Source organism: Myripristis murdjan, chromosome 9 (genome assembly GCF_902150065.1).
Source record: "Myripristis murdjan chromosome 9, fMyrMur1.1, whole genome shotgun sequence".
Classification (NCBI taxonomy): Eukaryota; Metazoa; Chordata; class Actinopteri; order Holocentriformes; family Holocentridae; genus Myripristis; species Myripristis murdjan.
Window position 1 is genome coordinate 7,692,867 of NC_043988.1, and position 19,773 is coordinate 7,712,639.

A 19,773-nucleotide genomic window follows, 5' to 3' on the forward strand; every position below is an offset into this window, starting at 1 on the left:
CCACTAAGGTAATATGATAACGATGGGGGCCAGTGCTAGCAGGCATATTTAAAACAGACAATCAAGCACAAAAGTCATGTGGTCCAGCTAAGCCCTGCCTTATTCCGGAAATACTTTGCCTGAAATTGTCATTTCTCCTTTAGGAATTAACAGTCATCAAAATATAAGTTTTAGGGCTTAATCCAACTTGCTATGTGATGAATCATGATGGATAAAAACTGATTGGCACAATAATAAATAAATAATAATAAATTGCATAATAAATAAATAAATAATAAATAAATGTACATTCACTTAATCCACTAATATCTACTTAACAGCTTTTACTGGACAGGAAATCAGCTACACGTCCCATAAAGCACTGCTTTTTGCACCCCTCATCTGAGGTTTCATTTTATCTTTACTGATTAGAGGGATTTCATGTATAGGGATTTATAATAGATAGATATAGTATTTTATATTGTTTTAGTTATTGTTAGCTTGACAGTTTTAGCAGTAAATCTTGGTAAGTTATCCTTGCACAGTTAATATGTAACGTTGAAAAAATATTCCCTCTGATAGTTTTGATAGCTTTGATAGTTTTAAACTGTGATAAGGGGTAGTGGTGTGCTGGACGACTGTCCTTTGTCATGTAAGACTCAAAGAAAAAGACCCAGGTGATCTTGAAGAAAAAGGGTTTGAGATCATCAACAAGGAAGGAGACAAACTTCAGGCCCTTTTGTGTGGAGCAGGAATATTTAAATATGTAAAAACTCTTTATTCAAACATGGCCACTCCATATGTTCAAAAAATAACCTGTTTCAACGTCTTCATCAGGGTGCAAGTTGGGGAAACAATCATCAAGCAAAAATTTTGAATGAATGAATGAATATGCATGGTGGTGACCTAAGAGGTCGAAACCAGTCGTTTTTTTTTAAATATACAATGCAGCCATGTTTTAGTAAAGGTGTTTTACATATTTAAGTATTCCTGCTCGATGCAAGAGTGCCTCCAGTTTATCTCCTTCCTTGTTGATGATTCATAGTTTTACTCTGGAAACCTAACCTTTGCACACCACATGTCACTACTGAGAGGTCCACCACAGTAACCTGGTCAGCACCATGGACAGCACTCCTCTGATCTCCATTTCAAACAAACCTGCTTTGCACTGGTCTGGTTAGTGTGGGTGTACATCCCACAGCTTTAAATAGTAACTAAACCCCAAACCCAAAGTGAAGCCTGACCTTTCATGGTGAAAAGTACGGTGCCTGGTCTCTGGTAGCAGGTGATGTTGCGACCCATAGAGTACAACAGGTGGTGAAGTCACCTGCCACCAAAGACCAGGCACCCTACTTTTCAGCATTAGAGGTCAGAGATAGAGATTTGGGCTTGGGATTTAGATACTTTAACACTTAGGAATGGCCAACAAGAAACACATAATGATGTATACATCCACAGCTTTAATACATATGGAGAATAAAGGATCTATATTGAGAGATCTGTATGGTTAGTGTGGGTGATTTTTAAGGCCAGTGTCCACCAGATGCATTTCTGATGCGGTTGTCAGACATGTATGTGTAGGAGCTGATATGGAGCCATGCAGCGTTGCTCCGTCCACCAGGTGCAGACACAGTGTGGCAGCCAGATGGGTGCATTTTTTATGCTGGTCTGTTCTTTTTCTGCGTCTGGTCTATTTTTACAGGACCAACTTGACTCTGCAAAGCATGGAAATACACTATTTCGAATTGTGGGTGTAGGCCTATCTATACAAAATAAAGAGATTTAAAAAATCATGTATTATATGATCTTTCTTGATTTAATTTTGCTTAAATTTTAATTTCCTGATTGGAACCAACGAGTGAATGATGACAGGCCTTTTCCTCAAGTTGCTCTGTCGCCTAGTTTGTTATCTGTCTTGTCAGCTCTGTAACTGTGAATGAAAATACAAAGCCACCACTGTATTGTGCCAACAGTGCAGTTTCCTAATTCAAAACACAGAGTGACATGAATTATGTGAGGGGAGAGATCAGTAACCCATCACACATCATAACACTGAGGAAAAACAATCTCAAACTCCAGTGAAATCTCTCCGTTGCTGCTTTACTGCATCAGCCCTGTTAACACCACCTGATAGATGTTATATCTGTGACTTTATGTGACCACCAAAGTGTACACACACGCCCGTCACTGTTCAAACAAGCTGCAGGTCCACAGGATACAGAGGTCCATCATGGACTGGGTGATATATCGATATTATATAAATATCGGATTTTGCATATTGTAATATTGTGATTTTGCTTAAGTGTCTGTTCCTGGTTTTAGAGACCAGGTTACAGCAAAGGGATGCAATTTTCTGAACTTACTAGACTGCTCTAACTGTTCTGTTATTTACCTCTACCTGTTTGATCATCATGTCCATATTACTAATGACTGTTTATCACAAATATCTTGTGTATAAATATCTTTTGAAAGCACCAATTATCATCATTACAATAACATTACAATATCAATATTGAGCTGTTCGATCAAAAATATTGTATTTTGTCCATATCACCCAGCCCTATTTCCATTACAGACACTCTGGATGGCTGACGGGCCCTTCACAGTTTGAGGCCCAGGTATAGCTTCACTGGCCAAACTGACAGTAGTCTCACCAAAGCCAAAGGGACATGAAAAGAAAAAGAGGCAATATTTTTTTTTTTTTAAATCCAGCTCTCTCATGAACATGGATACCTGACACCACACTGTCATATGGTAAATCTGCAGGACATTAATTAGTGAGGATAGGATGCTCATTTTTTCTCTGTTGCAGCCCTACTTTGTGAGTTAGGCTGATAAAGGGGCTGTTTTTTACATAAAACTTTTGAAATTGTCAGCTAATGAAGAGCTCGGCTGGAACCTCTGGGTCCATCAACGGCCATGTGACTACAGTCATAGTAGCCCTGAATCCCACCCGACTCACTCATTTGAATACCATCCCTTGAGACAATCAGCAGCTAAATTCCAGACATGTAAATGCCAGTTCATTACATAGAGTCGAATTATGAAAGTAAAGATGGCACACGATCTTGCTTTTGTAGGGACCATAGACGAGGTCTAAACGACCTGATGAATAAGGAACCGAGGATTTATCACCAGATTTTCCAGTGACGCTTTGAAGTGAGCGACCGCTGCATCTCATCTGCCGATCCACACTGAAAATTGTGGCCGTGTGCGGGTATATTTATTACTGGGCTATTTTTAGAGCTGAGGGTTTGTGCTGAAACGCATTTATCCTTGAGGAAAAGCCTTGCACTAGCAGAACTGAGGCTTGTACTGTAGTGAGGTGCTGCATCAACTGTGTACATGGCATATGAGCCCCTTTTCCCTTTTAATTAAAGATGTTTACGCCTTAAGAATAGTCAAATCTAGCCCACTTCTCTTTGTGGAATTAATTAAACATTTTCATATCCTTTTTTGGGGGGGGCCTGTTCTCTTTGATTAATGATCATTCCATGCAAAAGTTTCCACTAGTGGTATCCACAAATGACATTCCTGCCCTTGGAGTGGTGCTCTGCGAGCTTTCCAGCACTCAAACGTGGTAGCAACTAGGGCGTGGATAATTTAAGATGGGGTTAAATGTGGAGACCTTGGCAGTGTTTTTCTCCCCTTTGCCCCAGACCATTAGCAAACATCTGCCAAACTAAAGTTAAAGAAAAAAAAAAAAAAAAAAAAAACAGGGCTGTCTTGGTGACAGTGGGGAATTCTTTGGATGCCCCTCCCTGTGCATTCTGGGCTATTTTAAGTAGGCCCAGAAGTTGGTGTTTAATGATAAGCTCTGGAGCATAGCTGACATGCCTGCCATGTTATTCCCTTTATGACTCAGGAAGCAATGGCTATGTTGCCCCCCCTCCTCCTCCAGGGAGGTGAATCATTAGAGTCCGTCATTAAGTATGTCCAATCAGGATGGCTTACCGTACTCTATTGCCGGCGGTTATTTCAAGTCTCGCATAGCTTTGAAAATAGACAAGGCTGCAGTTTTCACAAGGACTCATTCTCCAATGCTGTTTCCATTTTAGAACTAAATTGCCACCTGAAACTTTTGATTTCATGCCAGTAATGTTTTAGTGGGAATGAATGTTGATGGTTTCAAATGGCAAATGCCTTATTTTGTAACAAAACACTTTATTTATTTACCAGAGATTGACTTCAATTTTGGAGTAATAAAGGCAATGGGTTGGGAGCTTGTGTTATCCATTTAAATGGCTTTTTGAAAAAGAATGATTTTGGGAAGAGTTTTCTTCGAATATGATTATATACCATTGAAAAAGTGTGACACAAAATTCAAAAGAAATCATTGTTTTGTTTTGTTTTTTTTTAGGTAAGAAGTTTAGTTGACACAGCAGTGACACTGAGTGATGAAAAAACAAAGTATGAATTTTTTCCACCCCAAAAAATTGTCATGGCATTCTGGAAATGAAGTGCTTGTTTCTTCAGTTAAGGCACCCCTATTTTTCTGCAGCGAACAAATAGAAGGAGCCTTCTCTCTCTTTCACAGGCATGCTGAGTTCAACTTTGAAAACGCGGGCTCCTCGGCATATATTGCTTTGCAAGGGAGAGTGGTGTCAGACGAGACTCCATTCCAGATAAATAAATGATCAGCGCACAACAAACATCAAAGAGGGATTGTGTGCTTCAAAGGGAATAAGGGCCTCAACACCCACCAGGTCCTATGGAGAAGATTGAGTCCTGTTTATTCACACACATGCGCACATGCACGCGTGCAAACACACACACGGAGTCTGTAATCCGACCCGTTAGAGACTAATCATTGCATCTGCATTGATCATCCCCCGCTGAGCCCAGCCCCCTCCTCTCAGCCTCTCTTTGTTTTAGTGGCAGGATCAGCTGGAGAATATCCTTAATGCTTTGATATAATGTGCCTCTGCGCTGAGTGTCATTTCTTTGTTTTTGCACCAAGGAAGTTCTCATTTGACCCTCTGGTGCTTAAATAAGTTTTTACTTACCTTTTGTGCTTTCCAAGGCCTGATTTGTAATTGCAATAATATCCATCATTGTCATCTGTCAATGTGCACTATCTCAGATAGGTGTGACTGACTGGATTCTGATGAAACTTTGCGACAGTGATTTGGACCTCTAAAACAAACTTTACCTTGAACTTGGAATGATTTATGTCACTGCTTGCCTGATACAGTGCCACAATTACAGCTCAGAACAAGGTGACTTATGTTTGCACCTTATGTTTTTATTTGAAGGCTTGTATAAAAACCCCTTTTTTCCTTTTTCACTCTCACCAATTGACTACTCTGCCAGCATAAGGTCAGGCACTGTATGCCATCTAAACACAAGACGAAAATTTTTTTTCCTGCGCTGTCGCTGTAAAAATGTTGCTTCTAAAAACATGTGAAGGGTAAAAAGGTTTGTTAACGCTCAAGCACTTTGAATCATGAAGGGTTCTGACAACTGCAAAAGCCAAATTAGTGCCTCTGAAAAAGCTCATTTATTTTTTTTTTCCACCTGAATTTTGACATATTCCCTCTCAAGATCAAGGAAAAAAACAGCCAAGCTATAAAAACTGTGTATGCTGCTTTTAATTTCTGTTTTAATCTTTGACTTTTTCTCTTTTTTCTTCCCTCTCTTTTCCTCCCTTCTTTTTCAACCCTCCCTCCCTCTAGTTGTCACGTTCCTCTGCTTCTATTCTGTCACTAGAGTGGGGGATGTCTGTTTTCTAACTCCTCTCAGCCTCCTTATCTACTAGGTCTGTATTACTGTGGATTGGTTACAATATTTCCAACCCCATTTGTCATTGTGCCATCAACCCCCTTGATATCAACCCCACCATCAGTTACGGGTATCAGGGTGTGTTTGACAGTGGTTTGCATCTGTGCTATGAAAATGGTGATTGTTTATCATAGAAATTGTGTGATCCGAGGCACGGGTGTTCAGACGGGTGGCCCAGGGAAGCTTGCATGTGCTGGATGTGTGCCTGCTTCTCTGTCAAGATGCATTACGGCTCTGTGCATGACTATATTCAATGACAGTGCCATTTATCCACGCTCGCTAAGACTGTTCTTTTGCAGGGGGAGATCATCCCTTTCCATCTTTTGGTGTTCAGAGAAAGGGTCATTGTTTTAGTGTGTTGTGCATCGTGTCGTTTCGAATTTGTGGCTCATGATCTGTATTGATGTGACATCGACGAGTTTTATCTGTTGAACCAGGATTTGATGTTTAAAATGACAAAACATTTTGTAAGGTGACAAAACCTGAGCACCGAGCTGAATTGGCACCAAGCAGAGCATTCTCACAACTGAAAAACAGCTCCTACCATAAGTGTGGAGTATCTTAGACTTCTCCAGTCATTCCTTTACAGAATCAATTAAGGCAAACACAGCTTAAATCAAATGGATTTGACTGTAACAGATAGACTCTCCGCTCATGTCTTCTCCTTGCTAGTCATTCAGCCTATCGATCTTTCCATCATGCCATTTTTGAACCACTCATGTATGTTTCTATTTTTGTTCATGGTGGTCACCTATGCCTCTCTGAACACTGCATTACCCATAGTGGGCAATAATCAAGTTTAGTGTTTGACCTTGATCCTGAGGCATGTTCATGTCAGTCACCCAGGCTGGTGGGTCTGGGTGTCTATAATGACCTGGTGCCCCCTTCCCTTCTCTCCCCTCCCACTCCCGACTTGAGATCGGTACAACTACGACCAGCACTGGACATGGAGGACTATGACATTCGCTCCGCCGCCAGCATCATGGCCTCGGTCAAAGAGCAGGAGGCGCGCTTCGAGCGGTTGACCCGAGCCCTCGAGGAGGAGCGTCGCAACGTCTCCCTGCAGCTGGAGCGCGCCAACCTGCCTCCCAACCCCGCCACCAGCCAACCCCTGGCGTGGCAACAAGTGGTGATGCAGGTAAACGACGCCAGCGACCCCACAACCCTGCTCCCACCTCGCCCTTTCAAACCGCCAACCCTGCGCCGGTCGTCTGTCTGCCTGTTCACCTACCCACCTACCGATCTATAACACCATCCATCTTTCCCTTTCACTTTCCCCCTCTTTCCATCTGAGCATTCCATCACCACATGTGTTCAGGTCATTGCCTTTCCCAGCGATATCTCATCATCGGTGCGGCTTGGTAATCTCTCTGTTCAATTTCTCTGTGATCCGGGACACTCGTTCCCATTGTTGGAAACCACTGTCCTGGATGTTGTGCTATAATCTGTTGCATGGTGAGTCATCTTTGAGGGTGAGGTGATGAGATTCAACCTCTCCTTCTGTCTTCCTCCACCTCGTCCTACTTCTACACCTCTGCCCGCCACCCAGATCTATCTCCTTTCACCCGATGCTCTTTGATATTGTCTGTTGGTGCCGCTGATTGGATATGGCCTTTCATCCAACTCCGTGTCTGGAGGACATCAGAGTCCTGGCCAGGGCTCCTGTCAGTGATGGCTTCTTCTGCCAGATGAAGACATGTAAGATGTGGAAATGTGAAATGAGGCAGATGTAATCTCCTGGAAATGTCAGTGGTCACCACAGCCATTGATTTAAAACCCCTGAACTATTGGTCACCATGGGAAAATGTTACAGTCACCACTTCCTCAGTCAATAACTTCCAAGGTCAGACAATATGCAATATTCATATAAGGTGTTATTTCAGCCTCTCACAGTCAATCATGCTGATAATTCCACAGATTTCTTGCCTTCTTCTGTAAACTACTTTGAAGGAAGCCTTCCTGCCTGTACCAAAGCATTACTGTCTACAATTTAAAAGCAAATTTTTGGTGATACAGCACCTGGAGCACCTAGACACATCACCTTTAATCACAGTAAAGAAAGCTCCCTTGTGTATATTTGCTACGTTAGGAAATCCAGAGATGAAAGCACATTTGCAACCCCGTTGCAGCAGCATTCTGCAAACAATTTGTGTCAGTGGTAATTTTTTAAGGGCTCGCTGCCAGTTGGGCCTCATAAAGAGATAATGAAGAGGATGTACAAAAAATACAGCGGGATAAAGTAAACATGTCACACCCATCGCCACCACAGGGTGTGGTGATCAAATGCCTGTGTGTGTGTGTGTGTATGTGTCTCTGTGTGTGTGTCAGTGAGACCCTCCCCTGCTTATAAACTCCTGGATGATTTACTGAACAGTGCTTAACACAACAGTGAGTGAATTAACCTGCTCTTTTACACACTATACCACACTATCAGCTATGGATCGCAGTCTGTGCTATAAGGTGCCCTCGACCCCCCCCCCCCCCCCCCTCCTGTCCCATCTGTCCCGGTCACACACTGAGGGGGGTCAATTGGGCGGAACAGGGTAACGCACACGTATCCATGCACCGTTTTACATCACTTTGAAATGTCACTTGATCTCCAGGCATCGGACCATTGGCCTGATCATAAACACCCATAAATGCCAAAGCAAATTGGATGTGAAGGCTGTGATGCAATTACCTCACATACCGGGGTGGCAGACAGGGGATTTGATCATGGTCTGTTCTGGGGTGATGCAAATGGTAACTGAGCGCTTGGCTTGGCAGCACGTGCGCTTTGTCTTCAGGTGTGTGTGTGTGTGTGTGTGTGTGTGTATTTGTGTATGTGTATGTGTATGCCATTGCGCAGTGAAACCCACTCTATTCACATAATGAGGCTGTATGAGCGATGAGGAATGAATCAGGTTTCCTCTCTCTATTCCTCTCTCTCCCTCACTCTCCCTCTATCCCTCACTTGGACACACACACATGCACACACAGGTCCCTAGGCTGCATGATGGATTAAAATGGACCACAGATCAGCAACTGAGGGCTCAGATTCGTAACCACAGGGCCAGGCTCAATGAGGCATGCCATTATTTAAAGTTGGGGTCAGAGAGGAAAAGTGGACCTAGTGTGATTAATAGCATTAGATGCCTAATGAGAGTGATTAGACAGTGATCTAGATAGTGCTCAGCTCAGCCTCGGAACAGATTGGATCCAAACTTTGGCTGGCACCTTGCACTTTTATCTACCTTGATCAATTAGATCAGTATAGGCAGGTTTTTAACACAGCAGGGCTGAAGAAAGCAGTGTTAGCAAGTAAATAAGCAAATAAACATGAGACAAAATGTCTTCAGCTCCTGGTCCAGATCACCCAGATTGGATCCGTTTACTTTGCACATGTTGGTCACGTTCTAGCACTGTGTAATTGGTCACTTCAAACATTGCACCAGGAAGAAAAGCTCAAGACAAACTCATTTTTTTAAGCTGCCTGACCCCAGTTTGCTGTGTTTAAACAACCAGGCCTTTCTGTCCTGTGGAGCCTGGATATAAGAGAGGCAAGGTTATATTCATAAGCCTTGGATGGCAAGATTCTATCAATACAATTACAAAAATGCATCATATAGTGTGGTATGGAAATTTGGTATGTGTTATAGTAATTTGAGAGGTGTTTGAAACAGCTGTACTATATTTTGAAACAATCAATAAAATTCAGTAAACATTGCAGCTCTCCATGCACTCAGTACTTTATATTAATGTAATAATTTTAACAAATGTCAATTAGAAAGCCATCTGGAAGAGAAATCCATTTTTTAAAAAATCGGTTATGATAATGATGCGCTGTGTTAACATCAGTCACCCTGCTTAGCTTGAGAGTGCACAACATGGCAGCACTGAAAAATATATTATGCTTCAATGCATTTTCAATATAATTTTATAGTTGTTTTGTTATGATGTCAACAGAGCATGTAAACAGGCAGAGCACCACAATAGACCTCGATCACTGTAACATCCGGTGTCGGAGAAGTTCTTGTAAGCACCACTGGCCTACTTTCTGAGACCTTTCTAAATGAATTCTGATCCTCATTCAGTTCGGTGCAACTCTTTATGAATCACCACCCAGGAGCACAATGAGGATGTTTACACTTGTCCGCGCTTTGAAGAACAACAGAACAATGCTGCTGGAGACTCCATTACCTTCTCTGATGAAATCATCAGTAGAGACTCAGTGACACGGACCGAGGCACCTTTGAATCCACATTCATCGACTGCCCTGATATGTGACCGGTCGCATGCTAAGAACATGCCCTTTCTTCATTTGATATCGTGTTTGCCTGTGGTAATTGATTTTTGCCTGAAGGAGCGTCATCACCCAGGATCTGAAAGGTCAAGTGGTGAATGGTGACAGCTCTATGTGCAGCGAAAGGCAGACAGCACTCAGACAGCTACGTCTGTCTGGGGCTGGGGGGGAAGGGGACCTCATTCTGTATACACCAGACGCCTTATCTACCAAGCCACGTCCTTTGTCCGGCACGCGCATGGATCGCACCTCATGCAATCATCCAAACGCTACCGAAAAGGAGATTTAGCATAATTTCTCGCACTGTGAGTAGCACAGCGCTGATGTTTGGTATTCAGATGCTATATTCAGCAGGCTTCTAGCAATGCAGAGGCATACCATCCCCTTGTGCAAATGTTGTGGGAAGTTTTCAAAGGCTTGTGAGCTTTAGAGAGAGGGAACAGTGCAGCCTTTGATCTCTGCTGCTGTCTATGGTGAAGATGTGCAGGCCCGGCCCTGCGATGGCACCATAGCACTCACCCAACAATCCCTCCAGCCGCCCTCCACGCCCTTTCATCCCGCAGCCCCCCAGCCCTGTCTAAGCACAATGGATACAAAGGCCTCAGGGTGCTATAGTGACAGCAGATCTATCCTTGCACTGGCAAGGCCCTGGAGCCCCTGTACCCTCGTAAATCACCTGCTTAACAATGAGCCTTAGTTTACCCCCCTCTCCATCCTCCCCTTTCCTCTCCCCTCCTAGTGCCATCAGGAACCTTCTACCCTCCCATAAATGCCCTAATTACCTTGGTGTGAAAGTGCCTCCTTTGTTTATTTTTGCATCCAGTACTGTTCCCCCGGCCCTCCTACACACAGCCCCCCTCCCCTTCTTTGTTTTTTACTTGCATGGAGCAGTTTTTTTATATCTTGTGCTGCAGAGGAGTCACATTTAAATTCTATTAAATTTCCCTGCTTGTTTTCCATATTTCCACATGGAACACCTGCTGATGTTCCTCTGCACTTCTGAGGCTGCTTGGCCCCTTTTGATATGATGCACATGTGCTGCAAATGTTGATTAGCAATTGGTGATCTTTTATTCAGCCCCGCTTCAGCACTGGAGTCAAGTCGGGGCGCTGGCCCATGAATTACACTGCCGACTGCGTTTAAGCCCTTTCTGTGTCCCAGTTTGGTGCAAGGGCTGACATGCAAGGACAGGCATTTTTACTTGAGGTTGGGGACGGACGTATCCCTCGTATTCAAAGGAATGGGGAGAGCGAGGCTGAGGGAGAAGTAGCGGAAAAACCTTTTGTACTGTGGGCTATTTATATTCCTCTGGGGCAGCTCAGACCTTCATCCTTCAAATCAGCCTCATCACCAGTGGACTTAATGCCTGTCCTGGTGCACCTCCCTGCCATTTGATCACAATCCATTAAACCATTATGCTCACTAAAAGCACTAAGAGGGTATTTCCTTTACCACACATCCTCCCAATGGACTTGGATAGGTGAATCAAGAATGTAATGTTGAAATGCAATGTTTCAGTCTCGGTTGGCCTCTGGGTAGCGTTAAGTCTGTATTGGCTCGCTGTGTACTTGGAGATGACCATGATAGTCTAAGAAGACTGTTGGGCTTCGGAGTTTTAACCCCAGCCCATGTGTTAAAAATAAAATGGTTCTCCTTTACAGGACCCGAGTGGCACCTGAGGAATGTGACCTCATGCTTTTCGGTGTCCAGCAGGATAACCAAACAAGGCTGACCACACTGACCCTCCCCTCCACCGAAAAAAAAACCTAAATTGAAACCAGCCATTTTGCCCCAGAGCTCTGAAATCTGACTGGAGGTGTTCTTCAAAGCACTGATTTAATTATCCTCATGCGTTTAACGTACTAGTGTGACATTTTTACTACATGACTTACAAGCATGTAAATGGTGGTCAAATGAGGACCAGAAGCAACATCATGCCACATTTTGGGGGGCTTGCAGGGGTAAACATGTCCTTTATTAGAGGTAGCATTCCCAAAGACTTCAAATGACTTCATGGAAAAGAGGAAACAGAAGCAATTGTGTTAAATTCACTCCAGTGTTTTGTTTATGAAGGTTAATATGGCAAGTAGGTCTGCTGCAAACTAAAGCGAGTAAAAACGATTCCAGCAGCTAATCAAATAGTCCAAAATTGCTTCTCTCATATTATTGTCACTCAGCAAATGCAAGTAATCATGTAAATGGATTCCCTGGATGTAATGATAATCAAAGGACTGAACACTAATGAATATTTGTGAATATTGCGCTGATACCAGAAACCCTAACAGAATGTTTACAAAAATCAATAAAACTGACTAATCAACTCCAAAAAATCTGAAAGGAAGAAATGTGCGCTGAAGACTCACAAACTAAGACTAGACATGTCACTAGAGAGGGGGTGTAACATTCAGCTTGGGTCTTTATCTCAGTCAGTCTACGGTCTCTGCTGACTTTGACTTCCATCGAACCTCTTGGTGGTTGCTGGTTGGCACACCAGGGGCGCAGTAAACCAACACTCTGCCACCCAGTGGGCTCTTTGACTCTGAGTTCACTACAACAGCATCTTATGTTGAGCAGCCGCACCCCGTGTGTACCCATTGTGCCACAATAACAAAGTCAGAACCAGGCACACACCAAGGGGCTTTGCTTGCCCCGGCACTCTGGCCAGCTGGCTGTTTGAATTCTGCCGTTGCCAAGGGGTGAGGATACACTACACGACTGAACATCTTGTGAAATCTTGTGCAAACACATGCTCTCACGCTCCTACAGCACGCAACCAAAACAAACACGCAGGTGGAACAACTTGCTGCTGCTGTGTTCTTATCTTCCCCGGTGCTCAAATCCTCATCAGAGCCCGGCGGTTGTCTCGGAGCTGCCGTTCAGATTTGAGCCAGTTGACCAGCTAACACTACAGCTAGACAGCAAGACGCATCCAGATTCAGGTTATAAAAATTAAATGTGCTCCCAGCTGGATGTGGCAGCACTCACTGTAAGATCGTCTTCGTCAGCTTTCCCGTGCAGCGGCCACAGGACCGGCCTGTTCTAGAAATCAGTCGAGATGCCAAACTGTGGCTAGAGTCAGTCTGAAAGTCATGCAGTTTGTCCGGGGCGGCCTTTAGCATGGTAGCGTCATTAGAACGGGGCAAAGTGGAAAGGACTGGCTGTGTGAACTGTCTGGCCTGGAGAGTCTGTGACTGATTCTTGTTGAAGAGGGTGAGGTGTAATAGCTCAGGAATGTGAGAGAGGATAATGGCCACACTGAAGCTGATATGTGCTGCATTAGTCCATGAAGAGCACATCACACATACACTCCCTATATGGGAAAAAAAATTACATTTCACTGTAACTATAGCTGGGCTGGACAAAATAACGGAAACACCACAAGAAATTATAGTCCGGGTTGCAACAATAAGGATTAATTTTTAAACCAAATTAAATCATACTTTGCTATGAAATTAAGTTGCACCATGCTGGTTTAAGGATTAAATTGAAATCTCTCTTTAAATCTTAATTTAGTTTTTGCTCTAAACCGTTAAACTATGATCTAGTATTAACGTTAAACTTACACTTGAGGAGGTTTAACTTTTAAAACGGCTGCATTTTTTAGATGGGTTAAGCAAGGTTTTGCCAAGTTCCTCAAAGGAAGTTAACAGACAAACTCATCCTAATTGAATTTCATGATGCTGATGAACTTGTAGAGATATCGTTTCAGTAAGGCAGTGCAGGACACCATCGTCATTACAGTTTTTTTTTTTTCTTTTTTTTTTTTACCGTTGCAGTTTGCTGGGGGATGAAGCTGTTTTTCATCTTTGTGTGGAGGACACCCTCCTACCGTTCTCATCTTACAATTAATGCACCTTTCTTTGCTTTTGTTTTCATGTTTTCAGGCGTTCGCTTACATCTCATTTCTCCTGTAGCCCTCTCTGATTGATCTGTTAACAGAGTCTGTCACTGTCTGCCAAGCAGTCTCTCTGTGCTGCACTTGTTTTTTCATCTTCTGTGATTTGGCCATAGTTCTCCATTAATTCAGCTTCAAGGTTTTTCTCAAAAGAGGAGAAATTTGAGCTTTTGTGCTGAACCATGATAGCTACTTCTTACCTAGCCAGCCAAAAGTAACTTTTATTGTCTCTTTTATACTTCCTAGGTCTCTCTTTGTTTAACTAAAATGTTCAATTGATTACATATTTTCATTTTTGTTTCTTTGTTTTTTATGCAAGCATCACCACCTTGGTTCAACTCCAATTATTACATTTATAGGTCTAAATTACAAAGCTTTTCTGAACCAGGAGAGTTTTTAACTGTGCAACAGAGCTCTGCTTAGTTTTATAGTTTACTCACCTTGAACCTACTTTTGGTAAAACTCAAATCTTTGATTAAATTAACCCTTTCGTGCAGTTGGTGCAACCGAGCCTGAAACAACCACATCACAAAGGTTACAAAGGCAGCGGACAGTGATCACTCACATTTGTGAGTTTTCAGAGCAACATGACGCAGCTAACAGAATTCCAAAAAAGGCGGATAGTCAGACACACTGGTCAAAAAAAAAAAAAAAAAGGTTACATCATGTGGCAAGAGGAACAGTCTGGAAAGTCATGACAGCATATGCCAAATGCAGACACACTGCATCAGCAGAGAGGAGCCGTGGTCCCGAGTCTAACAGGATAGTTGCTAAACACGCCGGCGCTGTGGCCTGCGAGCTCACCACAGAGCCGGCTCTGTGACACAGCCCCAACGTAAACTGAACATTATGAGATTCACAAACCTGGTATTTATGTCGGGGCCGCCTTTCAGCAACAGTTTGCGTCTACAGCCAGCATGTTAACATACAGCACTCTGAAGCATATGCCAAATGTATTTCAGCCTCCATTTCGAAAGTCGTGTTTTCACCCATGTTAGTTTGTGTGCCGTCATAATTTTCTTTCTGACGTGTTCTTTGTGCCTGATTCATTTTCCCAAGAACATATGATAAGATGGAAAACCTCAGTCGTGCTGTAGTGTTATTACAAATCTCGCTGTGTGATAATTACAGTATTGGGATGTATAAAAAAGAACCTCTTAATATGTTGTATTTTCCTAAATGAAGTGAAAATTGCCTTTTTGCCAGACAAAAGCCCCCAAAAGATTGAACCGTAATCCCCTGCATTGCTGAGTAGCCGTTTTTCAAGCGGGAAATAAAACATAACATTACAAAACTCATTAGATAAGGATTTTTGCAGGCTCTGCCATTGTTGGTGTAAACAGCAGTCAGCCTGTAGCGCAGCAGCTCATCATGGCCATGTAAACGCTCACACATACATTATTTTTGGTGTTTTCCGGGCCCATACACCATTAGCAGGATTTGCCCAGCAAACTTAGGCTGGAAAAGTCAACATCATCCTTTAAATCACTTTTTTGACACATATTTTTTAGTATCTTTGCTTTTTATGTAATATTTGGTTAAATTTGCTCAAGTTCTGTTTAGCAGAAATGAGCTTTTGAAGGACAAATCTGTATTTTGTGTGAGTATTTCATTTTTAAATTGGGCTATTTTTGTGCCCAAAACAACAACAACAACAATAAAAAAAAAAAAAAAGTCAGTGATTTTTTTTTCTCCCAGGAGCTTATTCTTGGCAGTGTGGAAAATACTCTGAAGCAGCATTTAGACCATATGACACAACAATTCTCCTCTGAAATCATGGGTATGGATTTTAAAATAGTAACTAAGAAAGTTTAAAACAATATATTCTTGCATCCTTGTGCAGAATCTGATCAAAATTGATTTGAGCTTAAGGCCTCCTGAGGACAGCTAATCTAATATTGACCAGTGATATAATAAATATGATAAATATGCAATGAAACAAACTGCATTATGTTGCACATCTCAGAGGTGAACGACACCGCCTAGCAGATGTCTGATCTTTAAAGGCCAATATTGGCTCCTTGCATCACCGTGTAGCTCCGTGCATCGCTCTGCCACAAATACCTTGTTTTGATGTTTCTTCCCAGTCGACGCTCTCTGCCTCAGCGTCTGTTCCCCGCGTCTCTTCCTATAGCTCCGTCTCTCTCTCTCTCTCTCTCTCTCACCGTTCTCTGCATCTGGCATCTTGGAGGAAAAGTGAAAAACATGATTTTAACAGATGCAGCTTCACTGGAGGTGTCTGGCTGTCAAGGCATGCCTTGTTGCCGAACATTAACCTTTCCGCCATCTGTTTCACACACGCCATCCTGATAGAGTAAACCTGACTTCTGTGGCTTTGGATTATTTATACATAAATTTGCTCTCATCTCACACAAGGCCTGAACATGGCTGCCACTGCCTCAAAAGAAGATACAGTATAGTTTTGTCAGACAGAGAGCAGTTATTTTGAAATAGCAGGAATAACATAATACGACAAACCAAACATAAAGGAAAAATGGATCCTTGGATTCTCCAATTAATTTTTGGTGTAGTTTTTTTTGTTATTTTTTTGATGTTGGAAAAATTGGTACCCACATGCTGGATCAATGCCCCTATATATATGTATACATCAGTAGATCGTGTGGATGCGACATTTCAACATGCAGTCTTTATCAGGCATTAGTCGAGATTGTGACCAAGTAGGTCACACCATGTAGACACAAAATCCATTCATGTGTTGGCTCTACTGTTGTTGATTTGAATAATCCCTGTTGTGTTTGTGTGTTGTTGGAATATGCATGAATCACTTTTTTGCATTCCATGTTTCCCCATAATATCTTAATGACAACCACCGGACAACAGGTGGGACAGTTGCTGGGTTATACGTCTATGCAGCGACAGCGAGTGTCCTTCCAAGCTGAGAAGCAGTGAGAGCTGCCGCCATTACTCAAAACCCAGCATGTCTTGTGGCTTTGCACTGCATTCTGGTCTGCTGAGCTCATTGCCAGGGGAGCGTGAGGTATCTCTGCGTCTTCGGTGATAGATTTCTTTCTGTATGATTGCTGAAGGTTGATTCAAGCGGTGACAACAGAAAGAAGCTCTTCTACTTCTGAGGGCCTGACAGAAAAACTTTTCCTGCTGTCACTGCGCACGCACGTACTCACACAAAGGAAACAAACACGTACAGATTTCATATGGAGAAAACAGAAGGGAAAACTCCTATTGTCATTCATAGCGATGTGTTTGAAACTACTGAATGGGTTTTTGAGCAGGGTCACGAAACCCACGCAAGTCATTAATGGTGAAATTACACATCACCTAAGAGAATGAAATGCACCGATACTGAAGTTACGAGATTTTTTTGTGTTCAAACCATATTTCGAAAGGTAATGTTGGCGGAATGAATTATTAATGATGTTATTAAAAGTAAATAGATCTGAATGTAATGGTGCATGGCCGGCCAGGTCTTTCATTAAGAGCAAATGGAGCAGTAACGATGGGGAGGTGAAATAGCACTGCCAGGCTTGTGGAATGCAAAACCTCAGCCATTTCCCCTCTTCTTGGGGTTTCTCCTGTCTCGTTTTTTTTTAAAGTCCAGTTTCTCTCTCTCTCTGCTTCTCTAGCTGTTTGACCAGCCTTCTCCCAAAGTTGTCCTTAAAAGAAAAGTGGCTTTTGCTGAGCTTCCATCTCTTCCATTTATTAGATTAACATTCCTCCTCAGTCCTGGTCACAGTAATATATCTGAATGTGAATTCTTTCACGTCGTCCTCCCCCCCTCCCTCGCATCAAGTGCAGTGAGGGGAATGGGACAAAGAGGTGGAGAAAAAAGACCAGTGTGTGTGTGTCTGGGAAGGGGTGGGGGTATAAAAATTTGCAGAGTATGGGGTGCCTTCGCCTCAATAGGGGCAACTTTTGTTTTGTGCGAGTCGCTCTTCACCCCCCATTCCTCTCTCTCTCTCTCTCTCTCTCTCTCTCTCTCCCTCTCTCTCAGTGTCTCTCTATGCCAACGAGGGGGAGGGGTCAGTGGGTTGACAGACGGACGCAGCTGGAGTGTAGAGAAAGCCATGCACTGGTCCCACCCCACCATCATGCCACAGATTGAGAGTGAGAGACATAGAGAGACACTTAGAGAGAGGGGGAGAGAGAGAGAGGGAGAAAAAGAGAAAGAGAGAGAAAGAGAGAGAGAGCGAGAGCTTGGAGTGCTATGCTCCCAACACAGAGCTACTGCTGCCTGTTTGGGAGCTCTCCATTCTCTTCACACACACACACACACACACACACACACACACACACACACACACACACACACACACACACACACACACACACACACACACACACACCTCCTCCTCCTCCTCCTTCTGCTCCTCTTTCCCCAATTCTCTCAACCCCCAGAGGTTTTTGTTCCCTGTCTGGCTAACTTTTTTGTTGAGTGTGTGTGTGTGTGTGTGTGTGTGTGTGTGTGTCTTTGCACATTGCGCACAGTCCAGTTCAGCTCCATTCCTTGCCTTGGATTCCTGGTTTCGTCAGAGGGGGGGTTCTGGAGTGACGGTCATCCACTCTGGCCGGTGGACAGCAGCCCCCCTCCCCACCTCCCCACACTCACAGCATCTCTGCAGAGGAGAGAGCAGGCTCCTCTCTCAACTGTGTCAAGCTAGACAAAGATAGCCAGAGTGAGACTGGAAGTAAGGCGAGTTGACTTTCAAAGCAAAAGTTCCCTTATAGATTTAAAAAGGGGGGAAAAAAACATTGCTACATGTTGCATTGATTTAATTTGGGAAATACAGTGGATGTCAGCTTCCAGCTTTAGGTTTTGGTTTGGGGATGGACCCCAGATTCTGACTTCCTGAATTCTTATGTCACCAGAAATGAAATGCCTGTTGTCAGGTGTATGGGGTGTTAGAGTCTCTTGTCTGGGGAAAAAAAAAAAAACTGCTATCACTACCAGTGATAATAACAATAATAATCATAAATCATGATAAATAAGACCAACTAAATAATTTTTCTCTTGAGCAGAACATTTAATTGCCATAGAAAGATACAGTTACTTAATTATTTTTCTGTTGTGGCTAACATTGCATTTAGTTTGCTGTCATTTGCCGTATTACTGGACTATTTTCTCCATAATTCAGTCTGTACGTATCTCTCTGCCAGACGGCAGCTTGGAGGAGATCATGTGTTTGCTCGTGTGTTTTTGTTCGTCTGTCCACAGCTAATCTTGCAAACTACTGGGCCTACATTTCTTGTGTGTATGATGAAAACCCCCTCATGGTTGCAGTGATTTAAATCCTTTGAAAAACAATAGTTATTGCTACTTCCTCTTCCTCTCTTCAGTTACTGTCTAGCTCCCACCCTCTCTCCTTTGCACATTTCTGGGTTGCTAAAAGAGAGAGACCTTAGTAGCAATTTTGAATTTTGCTATTTTAATTCATGCTCTTTTTGGAATGCAGTGAGTGTTGAAAACCATATGACTTCTGGCAGACAGCCAGAAATGGTTGGCAAGCCATAAGCTCCCGACCACTTGCGTAGTGTGTAATAAAGTGTAACAGATAGAGAGAGAACTAAAAACAAAACAGCTAAACTTGAGAGGCTTTTGGAATTTTATGGTATGTTTTTTTATACTGTACTGTATATTTGAATCATACAGTAATTTAATTTGTAATTAGAAGAACATTTGACAATACAATTGGCTGCCAAGTCTCTCCTGAGTTTAGCTTATAGTCTAGAAAAGGGGAGATACGACTGGCAGAGATCTGCACTCTACTGAGTGTGCTTTTTTACTTGTTTCTTTTCTTATGCTGAGTTTGCTACAGCCATTATTTGGCCACAGAAGTTTCCCCGTGGACCAACTTGCTGG

General features: G+C 42.9%; 1 protein-coding gene across 1 annotated transcript in view; it reads left to right on the forward strand.

The window, feature by feature from the left end:
* The window catches only part of arvcfb (ARVCF delta catenin family member b), a 237,752-nt gene that overhangs the window by 91,338 nt on the left and 126,641 nt on the right, over positions 1 to 19,773 (forward strand). The window lies entirely within an intron of this gene.